Raw genomic sequence first — 18,249 nt, forward strand, 5'->3', positions numbered from 1 at the left:
TTTTTTTGTGCAAACATTTGGATCACTTAGCTAGCTGCATGTGTGTGGCTTTTCTGAAGTAGTAAACATGCTCAGTAGCACACCCGGTATAGCATTGCATTTTTGATGTGAAGTGTGCGGATATGAGTCCCATCAAACATGAGTGCTCCCCAGGTGCTGAAGCAATATGGCTGCCCACTGCCAGTCGACTCTTCTTAAGCAAAGCACCAAACCCCCAACTGCTCCCCGGGCACCACAGCAGTATGGTTGCCCACTGCTCTGGGTGTGTGTTCACAGTGTGTGTGTGCACTTGGATAGGTAAAATGCAGAGCACAGATTCTGAGTATGGTTCACCATACTTGGCGATATGGGTCACCATTCTTTTCTTTCCATAAATATCTCCCAATCTCCTGGATCTGAGGGTGGTACCCAGAAGTTAGACAGACCATGATTCCTAATAGTCAACACCCTGGAGATAAACTGAGGTCTGCGGTCCAAGAAAATATCTTCAGGGATCCTAAAATGCTGGAAGATGCGTTGAAGGGTCTTGGTTGTCTCAAGAGTGGTAGGTAGACATTTCAGTGGAATCAGTTTGTAGGCTTTAGAGAATCAATCGACTACAATCCGGATGCAGGTATGGGAATCAGAGGCTGGTAAATGAGTAACGAAATAGATTCCGATGTGGGACAACAAATGGCATGGAACAGGTTTTAAGTACCAGTTTTCCCTCAGATAGATGACATGGAACCTTGGAGATGGCACAGAACTTGGATGATGAACATACTGGGAGATATCTCAAGCCGTATTAGGCCACCAGTAGCGGTTGGTGAGGAGAGTGTAGCCTGGGCAGACTGATCATTGAGGGAACACTGGATGAGACTGACTAAAATGGCTTGAGGGAGAGTGGGTTCAGAAGCAAATGTACAGGGTTCTGGATTGTACTGGTGGGATAATGCATTGCCTTTTTGATTCTTGTGGCCAGGACAGTAGGAGACAGGTAAAGGATGCCATAGGTTGTAATCGTTTAGCTTCACGTAGGTATTCATTGTTCTGAAGATCAGTGATTACTTCAAGGGGGTGTTTAGCTCCCTCCAACCAATGCCTCCACCCTTCTGATGCTAGTTTGATTGATTAATAAGTTGATTTGATTAATAACGGTAATTACAGAATTTTTTTGGAGCAATAGACACATGCATGGAGATGGGGAGGCTCATACTATGGTTAATGCACCGACCTCCACTATGAGAGGGAGTTCAGAATTAGAATAGGCTCGGAGCTGTGCAGAAAGCTTTTTTTAATGCATGGAAGGTGGATAAGGCTGTTGGTGCTCAGGACAGAGACTTGGCCTGGTTACAGAGGAGTGAGGTGAACTGATTTGGCTCAAGTTGGCAATGAATTGGTGGAAAAAGTTGACAAATCCTAAAAAGTGTTGTAATTCTTTCACTGTGGAAAATTGAGGCCAGTCTTTGACAGCTTGAATTTTCTTCTTATTGACTTCAAATCTTTCTGGTATTTTCCTATTTCAACCTGTAACCACCATAGACTTTGAGAGATTGCATAGTGAATGAATGAATGAATGAATGAATGAATGATGCATTTAAATAGCGCTTTCATTGTGTATTGCCGTACACCCAAAGTGCTTTACAGTCATATGGGGGATCTCTCCTCAACCACCACCAGTGTGCAGCATCCACTTGAAAGATGCGACGGCAGCCACAGTACAACGGCGCCAGTGCGCTCACCACACACCAGCTACAGGTGGAGAGGAGAGAGTGATATAGCCAATGCATATGGACATGTCTCTCTCAGCATTCAGATTAGTGTTCCAACACTTCGGCAAACAACTCTAATAGGACAACCTCTTTGTTTTGCTTTGATGTCTGAAGAAACTCTTTCCAGGGATAGCAGCAGCTAAGAAACATTTTTGAAATGCCAAGAACTTCTTTTAGGTGCAGCTCTAAAAACTAGAACATCCAATGTACTCTTGGGTCTTTTGTGCTATAGAAAGAGTAAGCGATATATGCATTGAATGTCACTGGTCAAGCCCAGCGGTTTGGAAGCCACCAAACCAATTTACCTAATGAGAAAGTTGCAAATCCTTCCAAAGCCCCACTGCTGGACCAAAGCCGGCAGAGAGAAAGGGAGGGACTCCGGGCAGTGAGCTGGCAAATCCATGGCATTGTTTTCATTCCGCTCAGCCACATCTTTGGGATCCGCTCGCAGCACAAGACTTTTAGCCCTCCTCTAAAACCTTTTAAAACTCCCACCCAAGCTCACAATCCTAAGACAATTCCTCCTGCCAGCAGACAAGCTCCTTAGGCTAATGGCCATTTTGCCTTGACTTCCAGTGCACTTTAGCCTGGCGGTAATGCGTGTTATGTCGTTTAGACCGCTCCAGTAAGCTGACTAGAGAAGTTTGCCGCATGTTGAGAAGATATTGACCCTGGTGTGCGAAAGACAAAATATACTCGACGTGGGGATCAGCGCCAGAGGGGATGAATTTCAAATGCTGTGGCGTGATTTACTCATCTTAACGTAATCCGTATTGTTTTTACTTTATTGTATTATGCTTATTGTTTTGTTTTCTTGTGTTTGTTTTTCTGCCTCTTGTTTTTATGGGCTGCAAAGCAAGAAGAAACAATGTCTTATCTTCACGCAGCCTCAAGATTTCTTCCTGACTGCTGTCCTTTATTGTCAGAGCAATTAACTGCTAATTAATATGATTTGAGAGTACAATGACACATGGTAAACACTGTAAATAAATGTTAGATCAGTGATGAGAAAACAGCAGAGAAAACAGAACAATGCAAAATAATACACTGGAACAACATGCTAACTGAAATTTTGAGTAACAAATATTATTTGTGATCCTGGACCACAAAACCAGTCATAAGGGTAAATTTCTTTAAAAATTAGATTTATACAACAAAATATAAGCTTTCCACTGATGTATGGTTTGTTAGGAAAGGCTGAGATACAACTATTTGAAAATCTGGAATCTGAGGGTATACACAAAAAAAAAAAAAAAAAATCAAAATATTAAGAAAATTGCTTTTAAAGTAGTCCAAATGAAGTTCTTAGCTAATCAAAAATTAAGTTTTGATATATTTACTGTAGGAAATTTACAAAATATCTTTGTAGAACACAATCTTTAATTAATATTCAAATGATTTTTGGCATAAAAGAAAAATCAATAATTTTGACCCATACAATGTATTGTTGGCTATTGTTACAAATATATCTATGCTACTTATGATTAGTTTTGTGGTCCAGGGTCACATAATACATTGATTTATACTAACGGAACTATTTTTTATAGGTTCAATTAAGTAGAAATGGCTCTTTAAGGTACTGCATTGTTACTGCTTTTTACAGTGTAAAATGCAACTAATTGTATAATCTTGCAGAGTTCCACTTATAAAATAAATGAGAAAGACAAACAGGATGTGTAATGCCTTCATTTTCAATAAAACACACAAAGCCAAAGGCGATATGACTGCATTTAATACTTAAAAAAAGGATAAACATGGTATGTTTCGACCACAATGTGTTGTGTTGTAAACTTTTGGCTATTAAAAGCATCAAATATTAAATTTCACCAGACATTTAGAAACCAAAATTGCCATTGGTCATGTTGCTTCTTCAGCTTCAGTTCACATTAATACATGTCAGTGTTAGATCTAAAGAACATTCTACTGGCTTTTATGCAATAATTAATTGCACTAGTTTGTTGGGTCACCTCTTGATGTCTAATGTAAAATTCCAAAGTTAAACCCACCACTGTCTCTATAAAAGCTAAGAATATACAGTCCAGTGTGCTAGTTTCATCCCACTCCATGCAGGTTTGTGATTGGCTGAGCGTTGGGTATACCAGCTGTCTGTGTTTGAATGGGGGTTGACCAGGTTAATTTAACCCTGACCTCTGCATTGAAAGCAGGCAGACAGTACTTTCTCGGGGTGAGTAAAATCATCTCAAAGAAGTGAGTGCATGCTGCACTTGCTTTCTGGACAACAATGTGGGTGTGAGAAAACACTTGTTAATGCAAGTGATGCAGTCGTGAGTTTTGGAATGAAATGCTAATCCATAAAGCATGTGGCAGTGTGGAAGACTTCATGGCAGATTAACATCTAGAACAGCCCAGTTAAAGGAATAGCTCACCCAATAATGAAATTTAGCTTAAAATGTAGATGTAGATTGTAGATGAGTATGTTTCTTCATCAGATTTGAGGATTTGTTCACCAGTGGATTCTCTGCAGTGAATGGGTGCCATCAGAATGAGAGTCCAAACAGCTGTTCAAAGCACCAGAATAGTCCACAAGTAATCCCCACCACTCCAGTTCACCAATTAACGTCCTGTGATGCCAAAACCTCCATGTTTAAACATATTAAAAATGTATTCCTTTACAGTTTGATGCAGTGCATTTTATAAGAAATAAGCCTGTCTAATGGGTTTTTTTTTTTTTGAGGTAGTGTTTTCTGGCCTGTTGGTTGCACTGAACGCTTGTGTGGCATCCCAGTGTGTCTTGCGTTACCTGTTGAGAAGGACACTGGCTGCTGACCAGATGCTGAAGAGAGACAGACTCTGCTGACCGTGTTCAGTTACCGCCGTAACCATGGTAGCAGGTTTACATCACAAAAGTAACCTTATGACAAACTCGGGTTTCAGCAGATGGAGCCAAATCAGCAGAGCTGCGTCTTTAGCTTAGCAATATTCCTGAGCCTCTGTGTTTTTAAAGCATCTTGAATCTTCAAAGGCCGCATGACATGACCGTGTGTATTGGCTTTGAGCTCATTTCTGCTAGTTTATGCATTTTAAATATGTGACCCTGGACCACGAAACCAGTAAAGATCATGTTCCATGAAGATATTTTGTAAATGTCGTACCCTAAATATATCAAAACTTAATTTTTGATTAGTAATATGCATTGCAAAGAATTTAATTTGGGCAACTTTAAAGGTGATTTTCTCAAAATTTTGATTCCTCAGATTTCAGGTTTTTAAAATTACTGTATCTTGGCTGTATAAAATGTTGTCCTATCCTAACAAACCATACAGCAATGGAAAGCTTATCTATTCAGCTTTCAGCTGATTTAACCCTTATGACTGATTTTGTGGTCTAGGGTCACATATCTGTTTTATTATAGTTAAAAATGTAAAGTTAAACCATAAAAAAAAAAAATTCAACACTAAAATTAAAATGAATGTTTACTGAAATAAAATATAAAAAATATATAAGATTATAAATTTTTATTTCAGATAATTGCTGAGAATATTTTAGATTTTTATGTACTTGATTTATTAAAATAAATATTTAATGTAAACGTAACATAAACAGTAAACAGTCCGACGTAAATAAGCATTATGTAGACATATTTGGACCAAAAAGAAAAACTCAACAAAATGATTAAAGCTTTAACTAAAAGAAAATGAAAAATATATCAAATAAAGGCCAAATTAAAAAGATTATATAAATAATAGAAGAACAGACCAAAAACATGGCTCTTTTTTGTCTAATAAATAGATTTTTTGTCCATGGGGTTTTGCTGGACTGTATAATAAATTAAAGCCTATTAATCATTTTATTTAACAAATAGTTGTGAAGCCGTTTCAGCATGTTAGTTTGAGTACAGAAGCACCCTGATGGCCGTGTTTGGGCCGTGTGTGAGTTGGGCTGAGGTCAGGCGCTCGTCTCCTCCGGTTCTTGGCCTACTTTGGCTGGAGGTGGATCAGGGGCAGGGATTATCAGAGCCCATCCCACACACTTACAGTCCCTCACAAAAGAGAGTCCAGAGATGAGCAAAACAGCAATATGAGCTCCTGTCTTTGTCCCATTCCCATAAAGAAGGCCTAAGATAATGCAGCGCTCTTTTTTTTATCCCTTTATGTCAATGGATGATCTGCGTAAATGCTGGATTATAAGAAGGAATTGAATGGGATCTCACAGAAATCCTGGCTCCTTAGGTTTAAGAGTGTGTTTAAGAGTCTAGTGTACTCCACGCTGAAATGGTTCAGTTCTAGAACTGAATGATTGTGAGGTTGATTCAGCAGAAACATTAGCAAAGAAATCATCATTCCTTCCTCCGATTAATAATTATCAATGTAATCAGTTTTTGTGAGTGTTTCTGAACTTGTATAGTCATGGGTTTGATTCCCAGAAAACCGAAAATGCATGTGCATTAACTGAAAGTAAGGTAGCATTTTTTTAAGGGGTACTTTACCCAAAAATAAAAATTCACCTGCATGAGTTAAATAATTTTATTTTTTAACAAATATGTTTTTTTGTGTCACAGAATGTAGCTTTAATAGTTTTTAGGCACGAATTTAGCTGTTTAGAGCAGCCTTACTTCAGCCAGATATTCTTCTATAGTGGATAAACATGAAACCATTGAATAAAAGAATGCATTTTATTTTTGCAATTCTGAGATTATATCTCAAGTCTGATAAGAAAAAGCAACCTGTCATTCTCTCTTTTTCCCCTCGGCTCAAAATCATGATTTAATTTCCCACACTTCGGGGGTTCTTTTTCCTCAGAATTGACAAACTTGCTATTGTTGAGTTAAATCAAGATAAGGTCTGAACTACAAGACATAAACTAGCATTTTCGGAGAAAAAAGTCAGAACTGTGAGACGAAATAGGTAAATGTTATGTCATTCTGTCTGTCTTGGTTTCTCCCGTATACCCATATTTGGTCTTCCTGTCATTAGTGTTATTCCCTGCACCTGTCTTTGTAATTAGCACCCCTTTATTAGTTGGTTTGGTTTCAGTGTTCTTTGTCCAGCTTTGAGGTTACCTAGTGTGTGTATATCTCTGCCTTTCCTGTCTGTGGATCATAATTAAAGAACTTTGCTTTGAATTCAACTTCGTGTTGCACCCTTTCTACACGCACCATGACATTATGTAAGATGTTATAGGTTAAAATAGTATTTTAGTTATGCTGCAACTGTAATAGAAAATGACTTATGTGAATATTATGTAGACAAATTGTTTAAATCAAATTTATGCTTTAAAAGTAGAATAATCATAGCAGGTTTTATCCATTAGTTTAAATATTTAAACGTCTGAGCTTTAAATGCCATTTTTGATGACAGTATTCTATGAAAATGATTCTGATATGTAAAGGCACAACCATTTTTTCTCTTATTCCATGGATTTTACCCATTTTCCTTCACTTGTTACCAGCGTTTTTTTCTGCCACCACAAGTGGCGTAAATATGACATCTACTCCAAATTGGTCTATAGTTTTGGCTGAGGGCAAAGTCTTATAACATTATATTTTATATAACTAATAACTTAATGGATTATGGTATACAGTAGTCAACCTTTGAAATGGATCAAAACCTTTCAACAAATGTGTCCTAAAACCAAAAAGAAAACCTGTTCTTGTCTTAAGACAACTTTTAACTTTTTTTATGACTACTGTGAATTCAGACATACTTCTTTTGTCACATACTGTTTTTTCTTTTTCTTTTTCTTTTTTTTTGACAATTGTATACTAGGGAATTACATGATTTTGTTATTGGAAATCACCCTTAAGAGATGAAAGGATAGTACAACAAAGATATCGTTTTCCTCAGCAGACATTCAAACTAATGTTTTATTGTCAAAATGAGATTGAGCTGAAGAATGAATACAGTATCAGATGCAGGTAATACTTGCTCAGTCCATCTTTCTTTCATAATACTTTCCTGTACTCAATAACTTCAGTGAGCATTTAAAACAGTAATACAATAAGCTTTCAGTGAAACAACCCAGCTATCTCAGCCATGCTGTAATATCATATGACTACTTGTGTGATATTATATTATATTATATTATATTATATTATATTATATTATATTATATTATATTATATTATATTATATTATATTATATTTGCATTAATTAAGTTGAATAAATACTGTAACAAATGCATTGCTCATTATTACAAAAAAATGGTAACATTTATATTTACTAGAATAGGTATAGTTTTAGTCAAATAAATAAAAAATGTATAAATGATTAAATAATAAAAATAAAATAAATAAATAAAAATAATAAATAAATAAAAATTATTTAATTAAAAAAAATCGCTGAATCAACTGAAATACATTAATGTATACCATTTTATTGTTTAATTCAGGTAAAAATTCTTTAAGGTAACAATTGTAGGTCACTTGCATTAACTATCATGAAATAATGGGGCCATAATGTAAAGTGTTATCAAGAAACAAGAAGTGCCTTGCAAATGCATAAATGTAATACTCAAGTGTTCCTGAAGATCTTAATGAGCTGTTTGTGGTGTGTTTGATCTCAACACACTTGTGCAACTCAAATTTGTGTTGTATATTGCAGTCATAGGTTGTATCTTTTCGAAGCATTTCAGTGACCCTTACAGATATTTATTTCCCCCTGATGACAGGATGAGGCCCCCGGGGAGCCACGCACTGCCCTTTGGTTTTGTCTTTGACCCGCTGCCCTCCGGCTCACCCGCCTGCGCACACGAGCGCCTCTCTACGCCGGCCGGCCGACCCATCACCCGCGCCGCTCCTCCAGGAAAGTGGGTCACGAGTCTGAGACTGAGGGATTACAGGCCGAGAGACAAGTGTGTGATTCCTAAATCCTGTTGCCCCTGAAAGAAAGAAAGGAAAAACACAACACGTCCCCCTCTTGACCCAGACCGGCTCCCCTTCCCAAAACAACCCCCCCCCCCCCCCCCCCCGTTCACTTCTCCTTTAGTTAGTGCGCATGAAAGAATCTCCACGAAAACAATTCCACTAAACCACCTCCTGCGCCTACACCTGTGTGATTTGTAGAGCACTGGATGAATTGTTTTCTAATCAAGAGTGCCTCAGTATTAATGACGTATAATAATGACACACTGATAAATGCAGGCTTTTAAATGTCTGACCCCAGAGCTCCTCACGGCAGCACATTTGTCCCGGATTCACTGACACGCCGTGGATGAATTACAAATAATAAATCCATTAATTTTGGAGCTGATTCGTTGCATCCATCATTATGTGAGCTGGTTCTGCTCTGATCCGTCTCTGATGACATTGCCTAATGTGTCTCTGAAAGACTCAATGCTGATTGAAGTCTTTGGATGTGTTACTTGTTAGAGGACATCTGCTTTGAAAACATGATTTATAAAGAAATGTCTGTGTAAACATATAAGTCAAATATTGAATGGCTGGATTTGGGTAGTGTATATGTGTAGGCTGAGATAAAGTCATTTTTGCATTTCTGATTTCTGATCTTTTCACACTGAGGCCAACAGAGAGACACATATACAAGTATGACAGAAGGTTCAAATGCTCACTGATACTCCAGAAGGAAAAAACATGCATTAAGAGCCGGGGGTGAAAACTTTTGAACAGAATGGATATTTTTCTATATTTTTTTTCTAATTTTGCCTAAATGTAATCTTTCTCATTTAGTACTGCCCTTTAAAAGCTACAAAAGATACGTGTTTCCCAGAAGACAAAATAAGTTAAATTTACCCTGATCTTAAAATTCTAAAAGTTTTCACCCCCCACCTCTTAATGCATAGTTTTTCCTTCTGACGCATCAGTGAGTGTTTGAACCTTCAGTAACAGTTGCATATGAGTCCCTCAGTTGTCCTTGGTGTGAAAAGATGGATCTCAAAATCATACAGTCATTGTTGGAAATGGTTCCAATACACAAAAATACAAAAAAATAATTTGTGGGCCCTGAAGGATTTTTCTGAAGAACAGCAGGCAGTTTAACTGTTCAAGACAAACAAGGGACTCATAAACAACAATCAGTAAACAAAAGAGAAAAAAGTAACAACACAGTATTAAGAATCAAGTGTATGTAAACTTTTGGACAGGGTCATTTTTAAAAATTCAACCATTATTTTATCTTGTGTAAATGTATTGTATGTGAAATATATTATTCAGGTAAGATGCATTTTGTATGATCTCTCAAATTTTGGTAAAAAAAAAAAAACATTTTCAGATTCTGCCAGTATGTTACATTTTACTTCAACTGTATGTATATAGGCTATATATGTTTGTTTTACTGCTTTTGTAATGCTTATTTTAATAAACATCACTGTATTACAGGTATCTAATGAGAATTAGTAGTATGAAATTACAGCATCCAGAAGGGGATGTGCATAACTGTCAAAAAAAATGGTCCGTAATGGTCCTAAAAATTGGGTTTTGTTTACTTTAAATTATGGTTTGTTTTGGAGTGATTCATAAGATTCACCTCTGATGTTTTTCTGATAATATTACGAAGTGTTTACATCAGATTCAGTCTTAAGTGAAAATATTCTGCATTTGCTGTTTGTTTTCAGCAGGTAGAAGATGAGACCACCTACAGAAGAGCTCCAGAAGGACGTGTTAACTTCTCTTAAGGGCTTTGAACTCTGACCTCATATAATGCGTCTGACCTGACGTGTGTTGTTTTTGCTCTTTTAGTCAAACTTCTCCAAATAAAGAAAGGGTCTTAAGGGTCACTCAAAGCAACATGAAATATGGGGCAGTTGCGCTGAGGAATAAAAAGCCAGGCGAGAGCACAGAGATTCCTCAGCGGTGGACAGTTGTGGCTTCGTATTGTTGCAGGATGAAGCCAGCGACACATGCTGGGCCGTAAATGTGTCGGCTGTGAGCTAAAGGCCATTGTTCTGGAGAGAGTCACAGCATTCTGCCTTTGTGCCATTATGCGCTTCATCATTAGCATCTCAATATTAGGAGGCTGATGTCAGTAGAAGTGCAGTCGCCCTTTGAACCGAGCAGCATCTCAAAACCGCTGCTGTCTGGTGAGACACTGACTGGAGGTTTGGAGATGCACTTATTCTGCATCAAACTAAACACTTACCAGTCTGTCAAGGGTTTGAGTCTGCAAATCACAGCTAAACCGAAGTATATATAATTAACTAAAACTGAAAGTCAAACCTAAACCATAAAACATTTGTCCTACTTGAAATAAAATATAAATTGAAATTAAAAATAACTGATAAAAGATATATACAATAAATAAAATATACAACTTTTTGAATTTTAACTTGTTTTGTCTTCTGGGTAACATGAATTATCTTCTGTAGCCTCTGAAGGGCAGTACTAAATGAAAAAATATGACGTTTAGGCAAAATAAGAAAAATGTAAACATCTCCATTCTGTTCAAAAGTTTTCACTCCCCGGCTCTTAATGCATCATGTTTCTTTCTGGAGCATCAGTCAGCGTTTGAAACTTTTGTAATAGTTGCGTATGAGTCCCTCAGTTGTCCTCAGTGTGAAAAGATGGATCTCAAAATTATACAATCATTGTTGGGAAGGGTTCAAATACATAAATGCTGGAAAACCAAAGAATTTGTGGGACCTGAAAGATTTTTCTGAAGAACAAAGAACAGCTGTCACTAAATAAAAAACAGCTGTGGATCATTCAAATTTCAAAATTCAAACATATAAACTTTTGAACAGGGTCATTTTTTATAAATTCAACCATTATTTTCTCTTGTGGACTATATGTAAACTTATTTTATGTGAAATATCTTATTCAGGTCAGTACTAAATAAAAAAATAATAACATGCAATTTGTATGATCCCTTATATTTTGGTCAAATAATTAGCATTTTGCAGATTCTGAAAGGGGTGTAAACTTTTGACCTTAACTTACAAAATGTACTAACAATATTATAAAATACTAGTAATGATGATGAACACAACAAAATGACTAAATCTTTAAATAAAATCAAAATGGAAAACGGATTTTAAATATGAATAAATCTTTTATTCTGCTTTGTACATAATCTTGTTGATTTCTATGTTTTTATTCACACTACCGTTCAAAAGTTAAGAGTCTGTAAGAAGTCTTTTCTGCTCACCAAGGCTATGTTTATTTGTTAAAAAATATCGTAAAATTGTGAAATATTATTTCAAATTAAAATAGCTGTTTTCCATGTGAATATATAGTAAAATATACTGTAATTTATTCCTGTGATTCAAAGGTGAATTTTCAGCATCATTACTCCAGTCGTCAGTGTCACATGACCCTTCAGAAATCAATCTAATATACTGATTTGCTGCTCAAGAAACATTTCTGGTTATCATTAATTTTGAAAACAGTGAAACATTTTATTTTATCAGGATTCACAGATAAATAGAAAATTCAAAAGAACAGCATGCATTTGTAATTGAAATCTTTTGTAACATCATAAATGTCTTTACTGACAGTTTTGATCAGTTTAATTGCCCTTGATGAATAAAAGTACACTTTTTTTTTCTCCCCAAACTTTGGAACAGAAGAGTATGCTTAAAAAAACAGCATACTCGATCATAAATATCTTGAAGAATTAAATAAATAACCAACCAAAAAATAGATAAATATAACAAAATCACACTGACACACTGTGCTTGTTGATGAATGATGACTGAGCCAGTATCACTATCACCACTGATGCTGTTTAACGGGGTTGTGCACCACAGCTAATCATATTCAGACAGTTACAGTAGGACACAAGTGAACAAAAGGCTCAATGGTGTCACCCGTCCAGACCCGCCGCGGCCTGCTGACCCTCTGAACGGTCAGCACACTCGGGGCGGCGGTTGGGCAGTCAGGAACGCGCGGATGAGAGCGGTTGGACAGTTTAGCCAGCTGCTCTGGAAGCCATCGCTCGCCAATGAAACTGCCAGATGGACACACTTTCAGAACAATGAGAGTTTACTGCACTAGCGGCTAGGCTAACGGATAACCAGACATACAGTCAGTCATTGGTCTTCAACAAAGCCTTGAAACAGACTGGAACTCAGCTTTTGGATGTTTAGTAAGATCGAAATTCTCTTCTTAAATGAGAAACACCTTCTCATCCAAGATCCCCAGTGTCCATGTTCCAGTCTGGCTGGAGTTTCCTCAGACGGCAACCGGCTGAGTGTCCTGGGATCAGCTCTACATTGAGTAACCAAGCCTGTTTAATGAGGCGTGTGATTGGTGCCCTCCTTCCCCGCACAAGACACTCCATTCAGACGCGTGATTGATTATGACAGACGCACAAAGGAGAGCTGGTGTCAGGACCAGCACGCTCAACCTCTGACCAGCAGACTCCTGTATACGCACACGCCGCTTGTTTACATGCTTACGAACGCATGCATATGCGCAAGGACTTATGCATACGTGAAGATGACATGTGAACTGGTCATTTCTGTCAGCTTTGTAGTTTAATAAACCTGGGACTTGTATTTGCACAAATTTTAAAAGTTGCATGTTATATACTGAAAAGTATTTGGTGGAGGAATCATTTTCACTTAGAAATTGCTGGTCAATTTTACAAACTATTACAAAGAAACAACCAGTCATATGATTTATACATCATCTGAAGGCTAATATTTTAATAATTTAGCTTTCAGTTGATGCCTGGTTTGTTAGGATTGGACAATATTTAGTTGAGATACTATTAACTACTTAAAAATCTGAAATCTGAGGGTGCAAAAATTCTAAATATTGAGAAAATCGCCTTTAAAGTTGTTCAAATGAAGTTCTTAGCAATGCATTACTCATCAAAAATTAAGTTTTGATATATTTACGGTAGGAAATTTACAAAATATCTTCTTGGAACATGATTTCTATTTAATATCCGAATGATTTTTGACATAAAAGAAAAATCGACTGGTTTTGTGGTCCAGGGTCATATTATGTTTTTTTTTTTTTTTTGTCTTTTAAAGTATACTCAACAATCTTTGTTGGTTTTAATTTTGTACTTCCAAAAAAATAATAATAATTTGCAACATAGGATTACGTTAAAACAGTTTTTACTCAAAAACTACAAGAGAAATAATTGCAAAGAAATGGCAAGTAACACATTGAATTAAATAGAAAGAATTATATAATATTTTCTTCTGAAGCATACTATAATAATCTTTATGACAAATCATTTTTACTATTAAATTCTTATATTCATGTTATGTTTTTACCTTTTTTTCTTTTTTCTTTTTCTTTTTTTCTTTTACTGCACAGTACCCTACACAGCCTATACTTATAAATGTGTCACATGTGTTTTATGTTGCATGTTTAATTTAGATAGTAGCATTCATTTATCATGTGACGAATGAGGTGTGTTAGTTCATATTTCGGTCATACTGTATTTTATTTGGCCTTAACTATTTGTTTTGGCTTACAGCCAAAGCACATGGTATGAAATACTTAATTCCAGTTAATATAAAATAAACATTCATTCTGCCGTTAACTGTAATAATCCAGTGAGATTTTAGTTTGAAAAAGAAACAGAACAAAATGAGACAGACAAAATCCTTAAAAAACGGTGGCAACTTCTCCAAAATACTAGTGTTCTAATGTTTTTGGCCACCACTGTACTTATGTTCATATATGTTGGTGCATTGTAATTACACTTAAATAAATTGCATTTAATTAACATTCGTAGTTACACTCTTACCTTTTTGCCTAACCGTAACCCAACCCTTACCTCAAAACCTAACACCTACAACCACCTTACATTTACTCCTAAATGTAACCATGCCGCAAAATCATTAGCAATAAATGTGGGAATTTACCACAATGACTGGTAGTAAGACAGTTAATCCATATCTTAATGTTATTACATAGTAGTTAACCAAAAGTGTGACCCACATTTTGTGTAACTTTTAGTAGTCCAATCAAATTATTAGCCAAGATAAAGATATTAAGCATCACAATGGATATTAATTAAGTTGTCAAACTAGAACTCCAAATATACAATGCATAAAAATTCACATGCTGCACACAGAAAACCTTCTGCAGATAAATAACACAGCATTATGATATTTAATCATATCAATTTTCTTTTATATAGTGTGAACTCATAAAGTTTTGTTCTCATCTAATATTGTCAGTGAAGTCAAACTGATATCACTAAATATTTGTCTTTTAAACCCCACTTTACCACTTTATATACAGTTGAGGTCAAACATTTACATACACCTTGCAGAATGTTAATTACTTTACCAGAATAAGAGAGATCATACAAAATGCATGTTATTTTTTATTTAGTACTGACTTGAATAAGATATTTCACATAAAAGACGTTTACATGTAGTCCACAAGAGAAAATAATAATTGAATTTATGAAAATGACCCCGTTCACCGATTTTTGTTGTTGTTGTTGGTTGGTTGTTTAGTGATAGTTGTTCATGATTTCCTTGTTTGTTCTAAACAGTTAAACTGCCCACTGTTCTTCAGAAAAATCCTTCACGTCCCTCAAATTCTTAGGTTTTTCAGCATTTTTGTGTATTTGAACCATTTCCAACAATGACTTTATGATTTTGAGATCCATCTTTTCACATTTACAAAAGGTTCAAATGAGAGCCAGGGGGTAAAAAACGTTTTGAACGAGAATTTTTTCTTCTGTAGCTTTTGAAGGGTGATGAAATTTTGGCAAAATAAGAAAAATCTTCATTCTGTTCAAAAGTTTACATCCCAGGCTCTTAATGCATAATTTTTCCTTCAGGAGCAGCATTAATTTGGTAAAATAATCAACATTTTGAGAATTCTGCAAGGTATATAAAACTCATTTTTGAGGTGAACTGTCAACATGATTAAGTTCAAGCTGAATTGTATATGTTTTAAGAAAAGAGCCTCACCTCTAGTATAAGGAAAGTTCATGCAATGACTAATACACACACAGGACTAATCACAGTTAGGATTTTTTTTGGAAATTGTTCTGCTCTTGTTTTTTCTGTAATGCTTTCACGGCTGTTGGCAGCTCTTGTTTCTGCGCATGTGCTGTTCCTCAAGCATGCTGTAAATTCATAACGACCATGCAATCAATATCCGCATGCAGTAATGCGTCGCTTACGCATGCAAAGAAGCTCCGCGCCTCGCTTTGAATTTACAGAGCAAATCAGGCTTTTCTCAGCAAACTCGTTAATCTTGTTTGGGATATTTAGAGCGCATATACATTAGTGAAGTAAAGGAATGGAAATCATCATATTTCAGATCTACCTTTCAATACTCACAGGTCATCATTACAGATTGTTAACTTGATTTGTGGCCTGTGCTTCTGAGCACCTGCTGTTTTATATCCACCCCGCCGGCACATTCATTTTCAGCACTATGATATGACGATTCGTTTCAAAATATTAGCAGATTTAAAATGGATAATATCTTGGACAGAATTTAAGACTTATATCAACACTTACAGATGAGAGCAAGTGTGTGTGTGTGTGTGTGTGTGTGTGTGTGTGTGTGTGTGTGTGTGTGTGTGTGTGTGTGTGTGTGTGTGTGTGTGTGTGTGTGTGTGTGTGTGTGTGTGTGTGTGTGTGTGTTAAGAAGAGGCAGGAGATGCTGAAGGACTCCAGGCTGCCATCTTTATGCTTGCGAGTGGATTTAGTTTATATTGCTCATAAACCCAGCATGACTGAACAACTGTGTGATTGCTGGTCGTGGTATGAAAGAAACTTGCAAATCATACTGCCACTAAATTCCTGGCCTTGCTTTTAAAGGAATAGTTCACCAATAATGAAAATGTGCTTAAAATGTGCTCACCCTCAGGCCACCTAAAATGTTTTTTCATCAGATTTTGGGAGAAACCTAGCATTACATCAATTGCTCACCAGTGGATGCTCTGGAGTGAATGGGTGCCGTCAGAATGAGAGTCCAAACAGCTGATAAAAACATCACAATAATCCACAAGTAATCTTCATTACTCCAGTCCATCAATGAACGTCTCATGAAGCCAAAAGCTGCGTGTGTGTAAGAAACAAATCCATCATTAAGCTGTTTTAACTTTAAACTGCTCTTGTCCTCTCACATCAAAATCCATCCATATATTTGTTTAGAGCTGTTTTGGGCTGTTTTAGTTTGTCCTGATTCAGACCAGACCACTGGAGGAAGCATTACTATGGACTTTTAGCTTCAGAAGATGTTAATTGGTGGACTGGAGTGGTGTGAATTACTTGTGGATTATTGTGATGTTTTTATCAGCTGTTTGGACTCTCATTCTGACGGCACCCATTCACTGCAAGAGAATCCATTGGTGAGCAAGTGATGGAATGCTACATTTAAATCTGATGAAGAAACAAAGTCATCTACATCTTGGATGGCCTGAGAATGAGGATATTTTTAATACATTTGTATTTTTGGTTGAACTGTGCCTTTAAAAGATGCACAGCAGAAACTACACAGAGTCAATCTGGTTTATTTGGAATATGATGCATCCGCTTTCATCTGGTTCTGGTTCTCCAGATGACTCTATCACCCGACGGCCCTCACAAAGAGACGTATGTGCCGACCATTGATGTTCACAGCCCTTAAATGCACAATCATTTAAAAAAGCTGGACATTCCACTCCAGAATAATATATAGTTTTGATCTGCTATGTGCTCCTCACAACACAAGGATCTTCAAGTGTCTCTCGCTGAGCTCAGAGGACGTGCTGTTTCCTGCATGTGTGCGATGAGCTGAGGCTCTGCCACCAGGTCGCGTGCGCCGGAGCAAATGCCACAGAGCTCTATTAAAGCCTGATTGAAATGGCCCTGTAAGTGGGCCCCAGGTGCATTAACACTTTAGCAATTTGCTGAAATCGAGAGAAACAAGAGGTACAGCGCAGGCACAAGAGCTGAGATGCTCAGACTTGAGAGACGCTCTATTCAGGGAGTGTATTGGTTGTGTGTGTCTGAGTTTCTCTGTGTGTCAAAGGGACTTGTGTGTGTGTGTGCGGGGGGTCATAGATGCCACCAAAGGACAATTAATAAAGTGACCTCCTGATCATTTAATATTATACACTATCAACTATAACATCATTACTGCCAGTGTTGTACTATTGTTATACCATCATTGTTTTATATGATGTCTGATATGATTATTTAAAATATATTTACATTTTATCTGTATTGCAGGAACTGATTTCCCAATATCATTATTTATTTATTCTTTTTTTTTTTTTCATTTTATTAGCTTTACATTTGAACAATCAGAATTTATAATAATCAAAACACAATAATTAGACATTTTAGATTTTTTCAGTATTTTTGTGTATCGATGCTCACTGATGCTTCAGTAATGCCACGTTCCAGACAACCCATAACCCGTGTTTTTCCAACCTTCTACCCGTGAAAGTGCACTGGAACGGCACTGCCTCTTAATGCATATTTTTCCTTCTAGAGTATCAGTAAGTGTTTGAACCTTCTGTAATAGTTGCATATGAGTCCCTCAGTTGTCCTCAGTGTGAAAAGATGGATCTCAAAAGCATACAGTCATTGTTGGAAAGGGTTCAAATGCACAACAATGCTGAAAAACCAAAGAATTTGTGGAACCTGAAGGATTTTTCTGAAGAA

Source organism: Garra rufa, chromosome 5 (assembly GCF_049309525.1).
Source record: "Garra rufa chromosome 5, GarRuf1.0, whole genome shotgun sequence".
NCBI lineage: Eukaryota > Metazoa > Chordata > Actinopteri > Cypriniformes > Cyprinidae > Garra > Garra rufa.